Source organism: Triticum urartu, chromosome 1A, assembly GCF_056163025.1.
Source record: "Triticum urartu cultivar PI428250 chromosome 1A, HENAU_Tu73, whole genome shotgun sequence".
Lineage (NCBI taxonomy): Eukaryota > Viridiplantae > Streptophyta > Magnoliopsida > Poales > Poaceae > Triticum > Triticum urartu.
Window position 1 is genome coordinate 166,596,428 of NC_141873.1, and position 18,574 is coordinate 166,615,001.

Consider the following 18,574-nt stretch of genomic DNA (forward strand, 5'->3'; position numbering starts at 1 on the left):
TCATTTCCGTAGGTATGTACATCCCATATGGTGAACCCCAGAAATCATTTCAGTAGGTATGTACATCCCACATGGTGAATCCCAGAAATCATTTCCGTAGGTATGTACATCCCACATAGTTCTTTGTGTGGAAACATTTGTGCAAGGTGGCCTAACGCAAACAGTTCGCTGTCGGAAGCCGTGTGTATTATTAGTTGATCGAAGACACCTACTTTCTAGAAACCGTGTGGGTTGTTTGAGTTCATCGCCCACGGTACTGTCTGAAGAACCGTTTGCAATAGAAAACCCCAATAAGCAGGGTAATTAGCCTATTATTGATAAAGCGTGTACTAATCAAACTGATATTTCTTATAAAGCACACTAGATATTTCATATCCGTATAAAAGCAACCAGGATTTCATAAGCGAATTACAGCAGATAGCTTCGGCACTCACTTATGCCATTACACAATAGCACCAAGTTTCACATGCAGCATCAAAAACCTTTGGAATGTAGCATCATACACAGTAAATAGACAGATGAATCTCATCTGGGAAACTCCAGAAGCAGAAGGAAAATATTGAGCCTTCAGTGATGTTTAATGTTGTAACACCCCGGATGTAACTTTCCCAATTTGTACTCCAACTCTTGCCGTTTCCGGCATTAAGTTATGTTTATTTCCTCGGGTTCAGGTTTTCGTCTCCGTGTGCTATTGTCGTTGTCATGCATCTCATATCATGTCATCATGTGCATTGCATTTTGCATACGTGTTCGTCTCATGCATTCGAGCATTTTCCCCGTTGTCCGTTTTGCATTCCGGTGCTTTGTTCTCCTCCGGTGGCCATTTCTAGCTTTCTTTCGTGTGTGGGGATTAAACATTTCCGGAATGGACCGAGACTTGCCAAGCGGCCTTGGTTTACTACCGGTAGACCGCCTGTCAAGTTTCGTGCCATTTGGACTACGTTTGATACTCCAACGGTTAACCGAGGGACCGAAAAGGCCTCGTGTGTGTTGCAGCCCAACACCCCTCCAATTTGGCCCAAAACCCACCAAACTCTGCTCCATGTCCTAGAGCATTCGATCACGATCGCGTGGCCGAAAACCGCACCTCATTTGGACTCTCCTAGCTCCCTCTAGGCCTATATATACACCCCTCCGTTTTCGGATCTTCGTCCTCCCCGAAACCCTAAAACTGCTCCTCCTGCCGACGGACACGTCCGATTCAGGCCGGACGTGTCCGCCACCGCCCGCCGCCGCCACGTGTCGCCGCCCCGTTGGCTGCGCCCGCCGTCCCCACTGCCGGCCCGAGGAGGCCCAGGGCAGGCCCTCCGCCGCCACCGCCCGGGCCGAGGCTCGCCCGCACCCCGCCGCCATCTCCTCCACGCCTCCTCGCCCGCGAGCCGGCCGCCGCCGCCCGCTCCGCCGGCCGCCGGCCGCCGCCACCGACCTCGCCCGCAAGCCGGCCGCCGCTGCCCGCTTCGCCGCCCGCCGCCCCCGACCTCGCCCGCGCCGCGGTCGCCGCTCGCCACCACCGACCGCCCCGGCCTCGTCCCCGACTCCGGCCGGCCCAACTCCGGCGACTCCTCCGGCCGTCGATCCTCGGGCTCCGTGCGATCCAGATCTGGATCGGAGCTACAGTAAACCCTAGGAGGTCGAATTTTTCTCTAAGTCCCAGAATTCCTGATCCAAGTTGCCATGTTCGCGGCTCCATAACTTTGCATCCATAGCTCCGATTTGGGCATATAGCATATCAAAATGTTCATCTCAGAGAGTACATCATTTCAGTCCAGTGCATCATTTTCATTTGAGCTCATCTTGATGCCCGAAATGCTGTTAGAAGAGGGCTACGTGAGTTAACTGTCAGATCTGGTACTCCATTTAGCACTTTTGTCATTTTTGCCATGATTAATGTGTGCATGATATGCCCGTGAGTTCTTCATATGTTTTGTTAAGGGTTTTGCCATCTTTCCAGAGGTGCAACCCATGTATTTTTTAGGATGTGTGTGGTGACTTGTGCAAGCTTGCAAAGTGGTGCACTTGCTAATTCTGTTTTCAGGGACTTAGTGATTTCACTAAGTCCTGGGATTGTTTAGTTCATGATGTCGTATGTTCATGTTGTTTCCTAGTGATCCGTGCCTCTTTTGAGGATGATCAGTAAGGGAGTTTTGTTAATGTTGTAGTGATCTATCCATCAATGTCTTTGTTTGCATTTATGGAGCACCCTAGCTTGAGTCAATCGAGCTCTACTTTTTCTTCGTTGCGAATCTGGGCAGATCGTCAACTTGTTTGCAATTTTGCCGATGTTATTGTAGTTGCTCCGTGCATGCTATGCCATTGTTCTTGCCATGTCTAGCTTGCATTTTGTGCCTTCTTAAGGGATGTATGCTTGTCTTGCCATGACTTGCACCGTAGTGAGTGCATCAAGCTCGTAAACATGCCTTCGTGAGTTATGTTTCAGCATGTCCCAGTTTTCACCAAGTCTGAAAACTGATTATGTTTTTGCTATGTTCGTGTGCTTGTTAGTATATTTTGTGATCCCTTTTGGCTCAAGGTAACTAAGGGACTTTTGTTAAGCTTGTTGAGTAGCTCCATGCCATGTCTTTCTTTGTCATGTTCAGGTCCTGTAGCATGTTATTTTGTTGCTCCGAAGAGGGCTATATGATCTAAAATTCCAGATAAGTGTTAATTTCACTAAGTCTGAGATCTGTTTTACGATTTGCATTTTTGCCATGCTTGTTTGAACCTGTTAATGGATGATTTGGCCGTAGCTCAGTGCTAGACTTTTGTTAAGCATCTTGTGTGCATCCCTGACATGTATTTTGTTTTCATTTTTGGGTGCTGTAGCATGTTCATTTTATTGCATTATGTGCCTACTTGCTGTAAATCGCAGACCGGTGTCATTTTTGAATCGCTTGCCATTTCCAAACCGTAACTCCGATTCCGGCATTCTTTATATTGTTTTCAAGCGATTTCATCTCATCTTTCCAGTGGCACACTTGGATTTCTAAGTTGAGGCCAGGTTTATGCATTTCCTGTCATATCTTGCATTTTGCATCCTGCATCGCATCCCGCATAGCATATCATCATTTCATCATATTGCTTGGTCTTGCACGTGGTTGATTGTATCCTTGTTGCTTGTTTGTCTTGTTTGGGTAGAGCCGGGAGATGATTTCGCTAACGAGGAACCCGTTGAGTTTGCTCTTGAGGATCCAGTCAACTCTGACAACTGTGCACGCAAGATGATCATACCCTCGAAATCACTACTATCTTTGCTATGCTAGTTTGCTCGCTGTTTTGCTATGACATTGCTACGATGCCTACCACTTGCTTGGAAGCCTCCCAAATTTCCATGTCAAACCTCTAACCCACCTTGTCCTAGCAAACCGTTGATTGGCTATGTTACCGCTTTGCTCAGCCCCCTCTTATAGCGTTACTAGTTGCAGGTGAAGATTGGAGGCCGTTCCTTGTTGGAACATCTTTTATTTACTTGTTGGGATATCATTATATTGCCATGTTATATTAATGAATCTATATACTTGGTGAAGGGTGGAAGGCTCGGCCTCTCGCCTAGTGTTTTGTTCCACTCTTGCCGCCCTAGTTTCCGTCATATCGGTGTTATGTTCCCGAATTTTTGCGTTCCTTACGCTGTTGGGTTATAATGGGAACCCCTTGATAGTTCGCCTTGATTAAAGCTTTTCCAGCAACGCCCAACCTTGGTTTTACCATTCGCCACCTAGCCTCTTTTTCCCTTGGGTTACCGGAGCCCAAGGTTCATCTTATTTTAACCCCCCCCCCGGGCCAGTGCTCCCTCTGAGTGTTGGTCCGAACCGGGCATCCTGCGGGGCCACCTCGGGGAAACTTGAGGGTTGGTTTTACTCGTAGCTTGACCTATCTGAGTGTGCCCTGAGAACGAGATATGTGCAGCTCCTATCGGGATTTGTCGGCACATTCGGGAGGTGTTGCTGGTCTTGTTTTAACCTGTCGAAGTGTCTTCAATTACCGAGAAACCGAGTCTGATCGGAACATCTTGGGAGGAGGTCTATTCCTTCGTTGACCGTGAGAGCTTGTCATGGGCTAAGTTGGGACTCCCCTGCAGGGATTGAACTTTCGAAAGCCGTGCCCGCAGTTATGGGCAGATGGGAATTTGTTAACGTCCGGTTGTAGATAACTTGATCCTTAACTTAATTAAAATGAATCAACTGAGTGTGTTACCGTGATGGCCTCTTCTCGGCGGAGTCCGGGAAGTGGACACGGTGTTGGAGCAATGTTTGCGCAGGTTGTTCTCTAGCTTCTCGCTCGTGCTTTGCCTCCTCTTCTCGCTCACTTTTGCGAATAAGTTAGCCACCATCCTTGCTAGTCGCTTGCTGCAGCTCCACATATATTTACCTTGCCTTACCTATAAGCTTAAATAGTCTTGATCGCGAGGGTGCGAGATTGCTGAGTCCCTGTGGCTCACAGATTACTATTACACCAGATGCAGGGCCTGATGATTCCGCTCCAGGAGACGCGTATGAGCTCAAGTGGGAGTTCGACGAAGACTCTCAACGATACTATGTTTCCTTTCCCGATGATCAGTAGTGGTGCCCAGTTGGGGGTGATCGGGACCGTGTCGCATGTTGGGTTCTCTTTTATTTTGGCGCCGTAGTCGGGCCTTGAGTGTATGGATGATGTAATGTTATTAATGTACTTGATTGACGTGGCGAGTGTAAGCCAACTATGTTTTCTCCCCTTTTATTATTATTACATGGGATGTTGTGAAGATTGCCTAACTTGCGACATATGCCTTCAATGCGATTATGTCTCTAAGTCGTGCCTCGACACGTGGGAGATATAGTCGCATCGAGGGCGTTACAAATGTCCTTGAAACTTTAGGCCAATGGCTATGGATAATTGCCCGCCCGACCTTCGTCCTCTTCAGCAAGACTTCAATATTGTACCGTGGGTGTTGAATGAATACCTTCCTCGCCTCTTGATCATGCAGGTGGTTTGAGAGGTAATCATCGGTGAACTACTTTGAAAAGTACTGAAAACAAAGCTATGCATGAATCCTTGTTGTAAATTTTGAAATGGCGCAAGGGGTAAAAACAAGGTAAAAGAGTTGGTACCATCCTATAGTTGACTGATGTCTTCTTCATTGTTCAAACATAGATCTTTCTCTTATTCGTCGCAATTTTCTTCATGCTAACAATCTTCCTGAGTTTCTTGACTTGACTGATATTCTTGGACATCTCATTTCCCCATATGCAAAATGGGTCGAATAGTGGGTCTAAGCCTCTGACAGCAGGACCTACATGTGCAAGACCAAATTTTAAGAAACCTAAATATTAGAATGATTCCTGTAACTGCACAATAATGTGCTATTAGCCAAAGGACCCTGCTTGAACAAACCTCGATGGTAAACCGTAGTGTCTCCCATTGTTTTCCTGCAACACACATAAGGAAGATCTTGATCAGGTTAACTGAGACTTGCCATACTATCAGTAGAATATGTATTGAGTACAGCCAAATTCGATTGGTGTCACATGCATAACAATACAAAATTGTACCCACAACAAATGAAAATCAAATTGCAAAAATGAACCAAACAGTTAAATGGACAACACACCAAATGAACCAAAATAGATAACTGAGCACAACATTGTAGAATAGAAACATGTACTTGAAGATAACATAGTTAAAAAAACACAGAATGCTTGAGAACAATACTACGAAGTGTAGCAATTGTTGGACCAAAGTTTTAACTGAACATTACATTGCATAGGATCAAACTGTTAACTGAACATCAGATTGCATATTAATATTATAGAGGAAAAATCACTAGAAGGCACTGGCAGTGGCCTCGAGAAAACATCATGAACTGTATTTTAAACTAGACAACCGCGCGGAGGTGTCGACGATGGCCTCGAAGACGAGGTGCTCCTCCAAGATCTGGCAGTCAACACGCATGTCAGCCATTGGGACCTCGTTCGCACGTGTGGCCGCATGCTACTCAGCTCCATGTTATACTGCGTGTAAAATGGCTGTGGGTGACGCTTAATTGGAGGAGGGGTGCAATGATTTCGGTGGAAGGTGTCGCTCAGTCAGTCGGGGCATGTGGGACAGGAAAGGAGGAGGATGGTGTGGGTGGGGTGTGGATTACCTGACCATATCGACGAGGCCGCGCAGCAAGAAGAAGGGTCGGTGGCGAGGAGGCCGCGCAGCAAGAAGAAGGGTCGCCGGCGAGGAGGCGGCGCTGCAAGAAGAAGCGTCGCCGGTGAGGAGGCAGCGCTGCAAGAACAAGGGTAGTCGGCAAGGAGGCGGCGCTGCAAGAAGAAGGGTCGCCGGCGAGGAGGCAGCGCTGCAAGAAGAAGCGTCGCCGGTGAGGAGGCGGCGCTGCAAGAACAAGGGTAGTCGGCAAGGAGGCGGCGCTGCATGAAGAAGGGTCGCCGGCGAGGAGGTTGAGCTGCCAGTTGTAAGTGCACCTAGTGCCACCCCTAGTTGGTTTTGGAGTATTGACGACAAACCTAGTTGAGGGACTAATGTGTTTGTGAGAATTGCAGGATAACACAGGTAGAAGTCCCTCATGATTCGGTTTTACTAACAGAGATGACCCCTAAAAATGTATGAAGACATTGAAGTCAAAGGTGGTATATGAAGATATTCACATTGAAGACTATGACAAGAGAAGACACGATATGAAGCCCATGGAGCTCGAAGACTTAGATCTTTCTTAGTTCTTTTTCTTTTGTGTTGAGTCATAGGAACCACCGTACTGTTAAGTGGGGTCCAAGAGAAGCAGTCAGAATGACTGAAGTGATGCCTAAACCAAAAACCTATGTCTTCGAGTGAAGACAATGAGAGCGAATCTTGTCCATAGTCGGACAAGTCAGCTTTGCTTGTAGCCCAAGTAAAGTTGCCGTGTGAGTTTGAAATCTGACTGTTGGAACACGTGTCAGTTCCTTAGTGACCCAGGGTCATTTCGGACAAATCAGGTCGGGTTGCCAAGTGGCTATAAATAGCCCACCCCCTACAACCATAAATGGTTGGCTGCTCAGATTGAAAGCACGGCTTTTGTCGTTTGAGAGCAACCCACCTCGAAGCCTTTGAGAGAGAATTCCTTGCGAGGATAAAGACCTAACCACCAGAGACAGAGAGAATTGGGCATCACTTAAGTCTTCTTGTCTGTGTGATCTAAAGACTTATTACACTTGAGGACTGTGCATCCTCCAGCCGGTTAGGCGTCGCGTTCTAAGCTTCCAAGAGACATTGTGGATTGCCAGTGAATGAAGTCTGTGAAGGTTTGGGAGTCTACCTTGAAGACTTACCAGAGTGATTGGGCGAGGTCTATGTGACCTTAGCTCAAGGAGAATACGGTGAGGACTGGGTGTTCTGAGCTGCGTGTTCAGGACTGGGTGTCCGGGACTGTGTGTCCTAAGGTTTAAATACCTAGCCGCTCCAACCAGACGTACAGTTGTCACAGCAACTGGAACTGGTTCAACATATCATTGTCTTCAACGAGTCACTGGTTTCATCTTCACTTCACGTTACTTACTGTTACTGCTTGTGAAGTCATTGTATGTTTGCTCTATCATTTGTCTTCACTGAGTGGCTGCGTGTTCTGTTTGGCTTCACAATATCTTCCTATCTCATCCTTACTACCTAGCTGCTATTAGTCTTTGTGCTTTCAATTCATTGAATACTTGACTATGGTTTGCCTAGTGTAGTCTACCTTCCGCTGCATGGTAATAGGTCTATTTTTATCGTTTGTGTTCAAAACTCCCATGTTCTGAAGACTTTCATAAAAATCGCCTATTCACCCCCCCTCTAGTCGATATAACGCACTTTCAATTGGTATCAGAGCAAGGTGCTCCCTTGTTCTATGTGATTCGGTTTAACCACCTGGAGTTTTAGCTATGTCGACTGCAGGGATAATTAAAGTCTCCGCTGCGTGCCGCTTCTTCGATGGAACTGAATATCCCTGCTGGAAGAATAAGATGCGTATGCATCTTGAAGCCATTGACGTCGACCTATGGTATGTTGTCGAGAACGACGTTCCTAAGGCTGGAGAAGGTGTCACTGCTGCTGATGTCAAGAAATTCGTTCAATTGGACTCTAATGCCAAGAATATCATCTGTGGTCATCTGACCAAAGGACAGTATGGCCGTGTGAGTGCTTTGAAGACATCCAAGCTGGTCTGGGACTGGCTCTCCAAGGTCAATGAAGGCATCTCAACCCAGAGAGATCAGAGAATCAGTGTCCTTCGCAACCTCTTCAACCGCTTCAAGCGAAATGACAATGAGAATGTCTAGCACACATTTGACCGACTCACTGACATCACAAATGAGCTTCAAGCCCTCGGTGCCACTGAGATTACCAAACACGAAGTCGTCAAGACGCTGCTGAGATCACTTGATAGTTCGTTTGACATCCTGGCCCTGATGATTCAAGAACGTCCTGATTTCAAGACACTCGATCCATCTGACATACTTGAGAGGCTCAACACACATGAGTTTCAGCTTTCGGAGAAAAGAGATATCTACGGTCCAAACTATGGGCGAACTCGTGCCTTGAAGGCAAAAGCTATCTCCTCATCTGAAGAAGAATCTGACAGCAGTTCTGATGATCCTGAAGACATTGGAAGGGAACTTGCTATGCTTGTCAAGAAGTTCCAAAAATTCACCAGGAAGAAAGGCTTCAGAAAGTCTTCCCGATTAAGTTCAAGGAATGATGAAGCTCCTGCTCATGACTACAATAGGAAAACATGTCACAAGTGCAAGAAACTTGGCCACTTCATATCTGAGTGTCCACAGTGGGACAATGAGAACAAAAAGAAGAAGAAGAGCAAGGAATTTACTCTGACGACAAGAAGAAGAAGAAGAAATACTCAAAGTCTTCTTCCAAGTCTTCCTCAAAGTCTTCATCACATAAGAAGAGCTCATCTGACAAGGCACGTGCGTTTGTTGGCAAGGAAATGGATTCAGAGGAAGAGTCTGCTTCTGAGGAGGCGGAGGTGGAGTCTGAGGAGGAATCCAACTCAGGCGTCGCAAGTCTGGCTACAGCATACGTTGCCAAGTCCATCTTCAACACTGAAGACAATGACTTCATCACCGACACCGATGCAAATGACAAGGACTACTCCGCTTCTACCTACTGCTTCATGGCACGCAGTGCCAAGGTAAACACACGCACTACTCACTATCAAACATCTAGTGATGATGACTCTGATTGTGGTTCAAAACCTAGCTACAGAACACTTCCTAAAATTGCAACTGAACAACAGAAAGCTATGGAACATATTCAAAAACTGTTAGACAGAAGCGATGATCTGTTAGGTGCTGAAATGACTCGATCGGAATCCTTAATTGAAGACATAAAAAATCTTCACGTTAAGTATCAGGAACTTGAAAGTCATCATGAAACTCTCTCAACAACTCATGAAAAGCTTTCCTATGATTATCTTGAAAGGAAGCAGGATCTTGAGAAATTGAGAGCGGTCCATGAAGATCTTCAAACGGAAAACGAGTCACTTCGCGCCAAACAGATCAGTCCCGCTCAGGAAGGATTTGAACCATCATGTCTTAAATGCATTGAGCGTGATAATGTTACTTCTATTGCTGAATGTTCTACTACTACTGCTGTTGCAATATCTTCAACTGTTGATGTGGTAACTAACCCCTCTGCTGAGGATACCACCGCTATTGCTGATGAGAATGCTAGGTTGAAGACATTGCTTGAAACAGGGATGTACAAAAGTCTTCAAGGGCATTAGACACTATGTGATGTCCTCAAAAAGCAGATTCTGAACCGAAACCCTAGGAAAGAGGGTGTTGGGTTCGTAAGGAAAATGGAAGAGAATTACCCCAAAACCATGTGGGTTGCTGCAAAGGAACCTTCAGCAGATCCATCCAATCTAACTGGCTTCACTTGTGCTAACCCCATTATCATTGATGAATCCTTTGATGCAAACTATATATTGTTTAAGAGTCAGAATGGTGAAGTGTTTGCCAGGTACATTGGTACTAACTGTAGGAATGGACCGCCTATGAAGAAGATCTGGGTTCCGAAAAGGTGTCTGGAAAATCTTCCTATGAATGTCTTCATGACACCTCACGTGAAGAAGACAAACCTCAGACCAAAAGCTTCATACGGTCCAAAGGCTTCATACAGACAGAAGACTCACCTGAGTCGCACTAACGCAAATGTTTTGCAGGGAAACCATACTCAGGCATATGAATATGGGAGCGGTTCATCAAACCGCCATGTTCATAAGACCAAGAACTATTCTGCTTATTCTTATGAGTACTATTGTCCGCCTGCAAGACTGCTTGCTAGGGCTTCAAAGCCAAAATTCTCAGATGCTGCACTTAGACTCATTGCTTCTAAGCCACACTTGAAGATGTGGGTGGCTAAGAAAGCTTAACTCTCTTTTGCAGGGAAAGGTCTCCAGCAGAAAACCAAAATCGTCTGACGCTATTGCTGGGGACCTTAAACATCTTGTAGGGCACAAGATCAAATGCCCAAATGGTCTTACTATGTACTTCGTACCTAAATCGCTTGCTACTCTCCCTATTAGTCCTAACTTGGATCTAAGCTTTCATAACCCACTGGTTCGTCAAATGTTTTTGCTTCACAATGCTCTTGGTGAAGCCTATCCCCCTAACTGCACTGTAGGGTACGACACCAGCGTCTTCAGAATGGATTATTGACAGTGGGTGTACAAATCACATGACTGGCAAAAGAAGTCTTCTTATGGACTCAACCTTACGTCCATCCGACAAGAGCCACATCACATTTGCTGACACTGGTAAAAGTAAGGTATTGGGTCTAGGTAGAGTTGCAATCTCAAGGGATCAACACATGGATAAAGTCATGCTTGTTGAATCCCTTGGCTTCAACTTAATGTCTGTCTCAATGCTTTGCGATTTGAACATGATCGTAATGTTTGGAAAATATCGTTGCCTTGTACTAATGGAATCTGACAAGTCTCTAGTGTTTGAAGGGTATCGAAAAGATGATTTGTATGTGGTAGATTTCTCAGCAGGGCCACAGCTTGCAGTATGTCTTCTAGCAAAGGCTTCAGAATGCTGGCTCTGGCATCGGAGGCTTGGACATGCTGGCATGAGGAACCTCCACACCCTTGGGAGGAAGAAGCATGTCATAGGCATCGAGGGCGTCAAGTTCAAGAAAGACCACTTATGCGGTGCCTGTGAAGCAGGGAAGATGACGAGGGCCAAACATCCCTCGAAGACAATCATGACCACTACTCAACCCTTCGAACTGCTTCACATGGATCTTTTTGGTCCCACTGATTACTCAACTCTAACTACTACTACTTGCCTCTATGGCTTCTTTATTGTTGATGATTATTCTAGATATACTTGGGTGCACATAATCCTTTACAAGACTGAAGTGCCGGATGTCTTCAGACACTTCGCCAATCGAACTATGAACAATTTTGGCGCCAAGATAAGGCACATCAGAAGTGAAAATGGCACTGAATTCAAGAACACTGGCCTTGATACATATCTTGATACCTTGGGCATCACACATGAATTCTCAGCCCCGTACACGCCACAGCAGAATGGCGTCGTCGAACGCAAGAACAGAACACTAATTGAAATGGCCAGAACGATGCTAGATGAATACAAGACCCTTATAGCCGTGACAACTTCCACTGTGAAGGATATTGATCAATTGTTGGACACTTATAGCCGTGATGAGGAAGAAGCCACGCATGTTCATGATAGTATTGTTTACGATCTTCTGAAAGATGACAACAACTATGATGAAGATAGTGGTACTGACGATGATGGACATGAAGATGGTGCATTGAGTGAGAATGAGCATTCAAGTGATGATGAGTAGATTGTGTAATGCCTATTTGTATTTTACCAAAGTTATAGCTTTTTTATGTTTTTTATATGTTCATGTACACATAATACAGTAGAGACCATGGTTCAGATTTGACACATAGATGGCTAATTTAGTCAGTACTTACAGGTAATTGGACTCGTAGATAGTTTTACTTGACGTCTAACTGATAGGTGTGTGCAAAACTGCAGTAGTGAACATTACGATGGAACAAGCACTCACCCTGCAGTATTCTCGCGCGTTCCCCTTTGCACGCGCCTCCTGAAGAACCATCGAGACCCGATCCTTCTCCTCTCACGCGACCCCTCTCGACTTGTCCCCTACGCCGCGTGCATCCTCCAGCACCGCCTGGGTCCCCGCCGAATGGCTGGAGGAAGAAGCCCGCCGTGGGAGCAGCGGGGAAAGGGACTGCCGCTGTGCTTCGACAGCACGCTGTTGCGGAACCGCCGCCGACGAAGCAGGCGCCCGTGCAGCCCGAGCAGCAAGCAGAGGGGCGAGGGCGCTCCGCCGAAACGGCGCTCTTTGGGAGCCACCGGCGGCGAGGTGCGGCAGCGGGTCGTCTTGGTCTTCATGCTGGGTTCGGTGTGATTTGGGGAATTTTTGTGGATAACGACATGGAGGAGACGAGGAGCTAGCTGAGTGTGAGCGTTTTTTTAAGCATACACCATAGTGGCAGACAAACATAATTTTTCTGAATGTTCATCGAAAATACAATAAATGCTCATTGAATTCAAAAAATGATCTTCAAAAAATTAGAAATGTTCAATCAAAATTAAAAAATGCTCAAATTTTACAAACAGTGAACATTTTTCTGAATTCACGAACAATTTTATGGATCAATGATCGGGGAAGGAAGTGATTGTGTCAGGCGACCAAACGGCGCTGCGGAGATGCTACTGCCCACCCGGGCCGCCGTGGATGACGAGCTCCTGCCCCTGTCCATCTGCAACTAGCGGAGTGCTAGCTCCTCCCTGTCCAGCGCCGACGAGCTTGAGGAGTCGCTGTCGAATATTTGTAGGGACAAGGGTGGGGTCAGCGCAGGATGGTCTGCTTGGCGGATGCGCCCGGTCTTCCCCATAACCACCCTAGGTATGGACTGTATATGAGGACTACCGCTCAGCTCGACCATATATGGATGGTACGAGGAGCCCATCTGACATCCCACATACACCCGCATGGATTTAGTTGATGAAGGACTAGGAGGGTGACGATCGACAATGAACCCTAGTTCGCTTACGTTGGAGGTTGGGGCTATGCGCATGAGTAAAATTAGACTATGAAACAATTGTCATTGAAAACCCATCATCACGGAGCCCCCTCCTCCCCTAGGATATTAGGGCTCCTCTCTCTCCCATCGGCGCGGCCGTCGGTCCGCCTCATCTTCGGTGGCCGTATGGCATTGGGGCATGGTGGATCCCGGCCTTTGCCGGTGGGAGTGCTCCATTTTAGATGTGTTTTCGAGATTTACATGGGATTGTATCCTGGTCAGGAAGACGAGATGGCGGGGGCTCCCTGAAGATGGAATATGACTCTCCTCGCCTAGTCGCAGTTTCCATGGTGCATCTAGCATCGTCGGTGGGCGTGTGGAGGTGTGTCTCTTGCAGATCCGTCTTTGGTGGATTTGCTCAGATATTGTCTTCATGTTGGATCCTACTGATCTATGCTACTCTTCTTCAGTGACAGTTGTTGTCCTGATGCAATGGTTATATGGGGCCTTAGCACGACGACTGCCCGACTGTCTACTACAACAAGTTTTACTCGACTCCGATGAGGAGGGGCGATGACAGCGGCGCACCTTCACCTCGCTTCAGCACTGGGAGTCGTCGCTAGGTGGTCTATGAATCTAGATATTTTTTTATTTTTTTGGTATTCGTTGTACTGCCATGATTGAAAGAAGTAGATCAGATGTTTTCCCAAGAAAAGAAAAAAATCATCCCAAGTTACCAATTTTATTATACAAGTAGTTAAAATAATCACTCATTTGCTTTTTGTTTTTTCCAGATCACATACTTAAGATCCCTCTATACAATTTTTTACATATTTATTTACAGTTATCCCAAAAAACAACATGAAAAATACCACATCATATTCTTCATGTAAGATTTACTTTTTAATAATCATTTTGTACTTATTTCGAATTAAATGAATTACATAATATTAAGTGGATATGAAAATACACCATCTCCTCGCAAAAAAACTCTTTTCTCTCCACCCACGTACTATTTTCCCTCCACTTTTCTACATTTTTTCCCGCATTCACCCTGTGTCCCCACCAGTCGAAGACCCAGCCAAAAATTGTCCTTCTATTTCCCCCGCGAACAGGCGCCGCTAAAAGCCACCGCGCACCAGGGAATTTTTCTCGTTAGATTCAATCGACACCACGACTGCGGCGATCAGGGCTGGCAGATTGGGGGTGGCCGCCCCGCCGCCCGAGCTCGGATCCTTCAACATCAACCATCACCGTGAGCACTTCGCTATATTCCCCCCCTGATTTCAGCGACCGGCGATGGCGGATTGGACGAGGCTGCCCGACCGGCCGAGCATGGATCCACTGCATCAATCGGCGCCAGTGAATTGGAGGCCGCCCCACCCAGCTCTCTTTCCCGAACGATTGCAGCGATCGGCGGCGGCTCACAGTAAATTTCTTATACCGCCCTCCTCATACCCCAAGCTCTAGACGTACGGGATCATCAGGGAAGCGATTTGGGGGATAAAAGCACCCACGGGTGTGAGACTTCTTTACATGTCTGAATACAGCGACCATGTGGCAAATCCAATAACTCCGTAAGATTTACTTGGTCTTTAATCAGTTGTCATGAGATTTCCTGTAATAAAACGACCATGTCCCTGTTTGTGGCTCTGCTACCCCATAAAAGTCTTTACCTAGGGTCGTCATAACTGAGTAAAGATTGAGTCTGCTCTTGTTCTTGATACAATATATTACCATATGGTGTTCACAGTGTATGTTCTTTATTTCAAATTCAAGACAAAGACTGAGTCTGCACTTCTTCTTGTTCAAAATTGAATAAAGAGCGACTCTGCACTTGTTTGAAACTGAATAAAGACTGAGTCTATGAGTTTGCACTTCTTCTTGTTCAAAAGTGAATAAAGAGCGACTCTGCACTTGTTTCAAACTGAATAAAGACTGAGTCTATGAGTTTGCACTTCTTCTTGTTCAAAACTGAATAAAGAGCGACTCTGCACTTGTTTGAAACTGAATAAAGACTGAGTCTATAAGTCTGCACTTTTTCTTGTTTAACTGAATTCTAGACACTCCATATTTCCAAGTATGTTATTTATTTCGATCTGTTCTACAACCCTCAAAAGCATCATACAGTAATGTATTTGCCATCTCAAATTATACAAGCATCAATTCTATGCTTAAGTATAAAGGAACACACAAACTACTTGTTAGGAGAGCTGTGTGTTTACAACTGTTTTACACAATCTAACTTTTTTTGTCTACTAGCAATGATGGCCAGGTTTCAAGAGATAATTTAATGTAATCATGTACGTTACATTTACTCCTCCAAACAAGTTCAAGCAGATTTCAGTCATGTAGTGATGATAATGTAGGCTGGTAGGTCTTTTGGCAATTCATTAAATTCACTCTCTGTCGTATTTTCCAGCCCAGTTACTAAAATCATGCCACCAGTTCTGGAGAGTGATATGCATATTAGTGAATATCTTGCGGAACAGAAATGCAAGGGTGAGGCGTATTTGAAGGAAAGGGATGCAAGGATTGCGGAACGCAAGGCTGTGGAGAGGGATTATCTTAAAGACATAAAAAGCTTAGCTCGTAGCCTTGTATACCCTAGTGCCTCTAATGTGCAACCGACACAAAATGCACGAGCTGCAGATGATCGCAGCGACTCAGAGTATGAACCAGATGCTGAAGAGGAGGCCCATGGAGAGGAAGAGGATTTGAGAGATGAAGAAGAGGAGGTACATTGTGGATTCACTTGCTCTAATTTCACCTTGCTTGTATCATGTATATGCCACTGTGCACTATGCGTACTCAAAGATTTATTCATATTTTTTGTCCCTCCACTTTTCCTAATTAATCTAGATGATGACATCTCTGTTCACTGCATTCCTATTTGAACCTCTGTTGACATTGCATAAGTTTGTGTTGATTAACAGCCTTGTTTTACTCACTTGTTAGACCCAGGCACCTGAAGGTTCTACCATGCCAAAAACAAAAAAGCGTGTTAGATGCAAAAACAGTGCAGCTGCTACCTCAAGAATAACAAGATCTAGAGCTACCAGAACAACTGAGTCATTTGAAGCTAAAAACCATCAAGAACAGTCTGCACCAAACCCAACAAACACATCACCTCACCTAACTTCTAAGGATAGCAACTCGCCTGATGTTGATTCAGGGGTAGAAGGTTCTCAAGACATGATAGGCACATCCGGACAATCAGATAACATTATTACATTACAAGACCAAGGTATATGCGACATCATCGCTTCACCCCTTCTATTTTCCACTTTAAATTGTAATCTTCTAATTTATCTGCCAACTTGTAATGTAGATGCATTAGCATGCTCCACTGGTCCAACTGATCCACGTCCGTCAAGGAGAGGTCCTGGATGTAGACCAACCATGGGGCATGGGCTTCAGGAGTATGCAAGCAGAAATGGAGGGAGGAAAATGCGTATTGACTTTATAGCGGGGAAAGTGAGACCTACAGACCCAGTCCAAGCAGCAAAGCTTTCATCTGAGTGTGGTATTCACATCAGGAGCAGAATGCATGTTTCTACGCATTGGAATGACTATGACAAAAGCCCACTCAAACATGTTATTCCCCATGCTATTAAAGATATCGCGGTGGGATAGTTTCCTTCAATTTTCATTCACGTGTTCACATGTTGCATAGTCAATTTAGTGATATATCCTATATATGATTGGTATTTCAGCTTAACCTTGAGATGGATAAGGATGACAAGGTTGGGAATGATGTATGCACAAAAGTAATCCAGAAAGGTGTTCGACAACAACGCTACAGGTTAAAGAAGAAATACTTCAATGGTTATACTTCTCAAGAAGCATTATCAAAAAAGCCAGCGAATATTACTCATGAGAATTGGACCAGCCTTGTCAATAAATGGTCTGATGAAAGAAAAAAGGTTTGTAACAAGACATGTGACCAACAATAGTTTTTGCACTCACATCTACTGTAAAGTGTGTAAATACTTATATTCATTTTCTTTATATAGGAAATATGTCAAATGAATAAGGAAAACCGAGAAGCTATGAAGCATCACCAAAAGACTGGATCTATATCTTATGTTGCCTATTTCAACAAACTTGTAAGAATTCCAAGTATCTTACTTGTAGTCCTATGTATATTGCATCTGGACAATATATATGTAGTAGTAATGTTACAATTTCATATATCTTGTAGAAAAAAGACAAGTACAATAATCAGGAGCCAAGTCCCATTGAATTTTTCAAAGACACCCATACAAACAGCAAGACCGGTAGCATGAGCGAGCCAGCACTTCTAGCTCATGTAAGATTTCTTCCTTTATTGTTTCTGACTTGAAATAGATTCTCATATTGATAAAGTGTAATCTAGCATATGAACTTTGCCTTAGCATCAATGTTTTTCTTTATACTATAGAATGTGATGGAAAAGAAAAGGAAAACACAATCAGAAGGTGAGCAGCCATTATCCGATACAGCGATTGTGGATGAAGTTCTAAAGGAAGAAAGCGCCCATAGCACCTTCCTTTCCAGCATGGGGTATGCATCAAGATCCGGAGGTCTGGGAGCTCTACTTCATCAGCCCAGATCAAAGTTTTAGAAGAAATAATTGAACAGAAGGATAGAGAGGCAAGAGATGCAGATGTCAGGTAATTATGTTATTTCCCTTTCAGTTCTTGTTGTTTCTTTTTGCTTGCTTCTGTGTGCAGAGTGCACTCATTGTAGTGAACAAAAGTTCAACTAACGAGTGCTTCTTTTAACCTGGGCTGCTGACTTGATATCCTTTTGGCGATCTTCCTGTAAGCAAGCTATTGGTTTTGCCTATTTTAAAACATTATAAGTTATTCTTGGGTTTACTGTTTCATTGGCCCATGGACATGCTTGCCTTGAAATTTAATAATGTACTTCTCTATTTCAAATCGATACCCTTGTACCTTGTTATCTTGTCTGTTTTCATCTCAATACGATGTAATGTTGCTGTGTTTTGTGATTTATAGGCATCGAGAGGAGTTAGCCGCAAGACTTGAAGCACAAGAGAGAGCGTTTGAAGATATATAAAAGAAGCAGCAAGAAGAATTGGAAGCTCTAAAGAAGATCCAGCAAGAGAAGAATGAAGCCTGGACAAAGAAGCAAATGGAGACGGATAATCCGCTTGATTTTTTCTTGAGGGCTCAAGCAACTCAGCAAGCAACTCAACAGTCCCAGTCCAAACCAGATGGTTCATGAATTCCATCCTTACATTGGAATCATTAGGATAACATATGTGTCTTTAGTTAATATTAGTTTTCATCTTGTCTATTATATGTGTCAAACTTGAGTCAGTTTTGTAGTGTCATTTTTTTACAGAATGATTTGGCTGAGACGATTTCATATATAATATGATTTGACTTTCATATCAATTTATGATTTGATTTTTCTCTTTAAATTTTTCATATAATCTGATGTGATGTGATGTGAATTAAATACTAATTTTCATCGTAATTTAGATTCAAAAGAAAGTAAATTTTTTTGATGACGTCATTTTCATCCATA

At 44.6% G+C, this 18,574-nt stretch overlaps 1 pseudogene; it reads left to right on the forward strand.

The window, feature by feature from the left end:
• Positions 1-15,474: 15,474 nt before the first annotated feature.
• On the forward strand, positions 15,475-18,268 carry LOC147990483 (uncharacterized; annotated as a pseudogene).
• Positions 18,269-18,574: the final 306 nt, after the last annotated feature.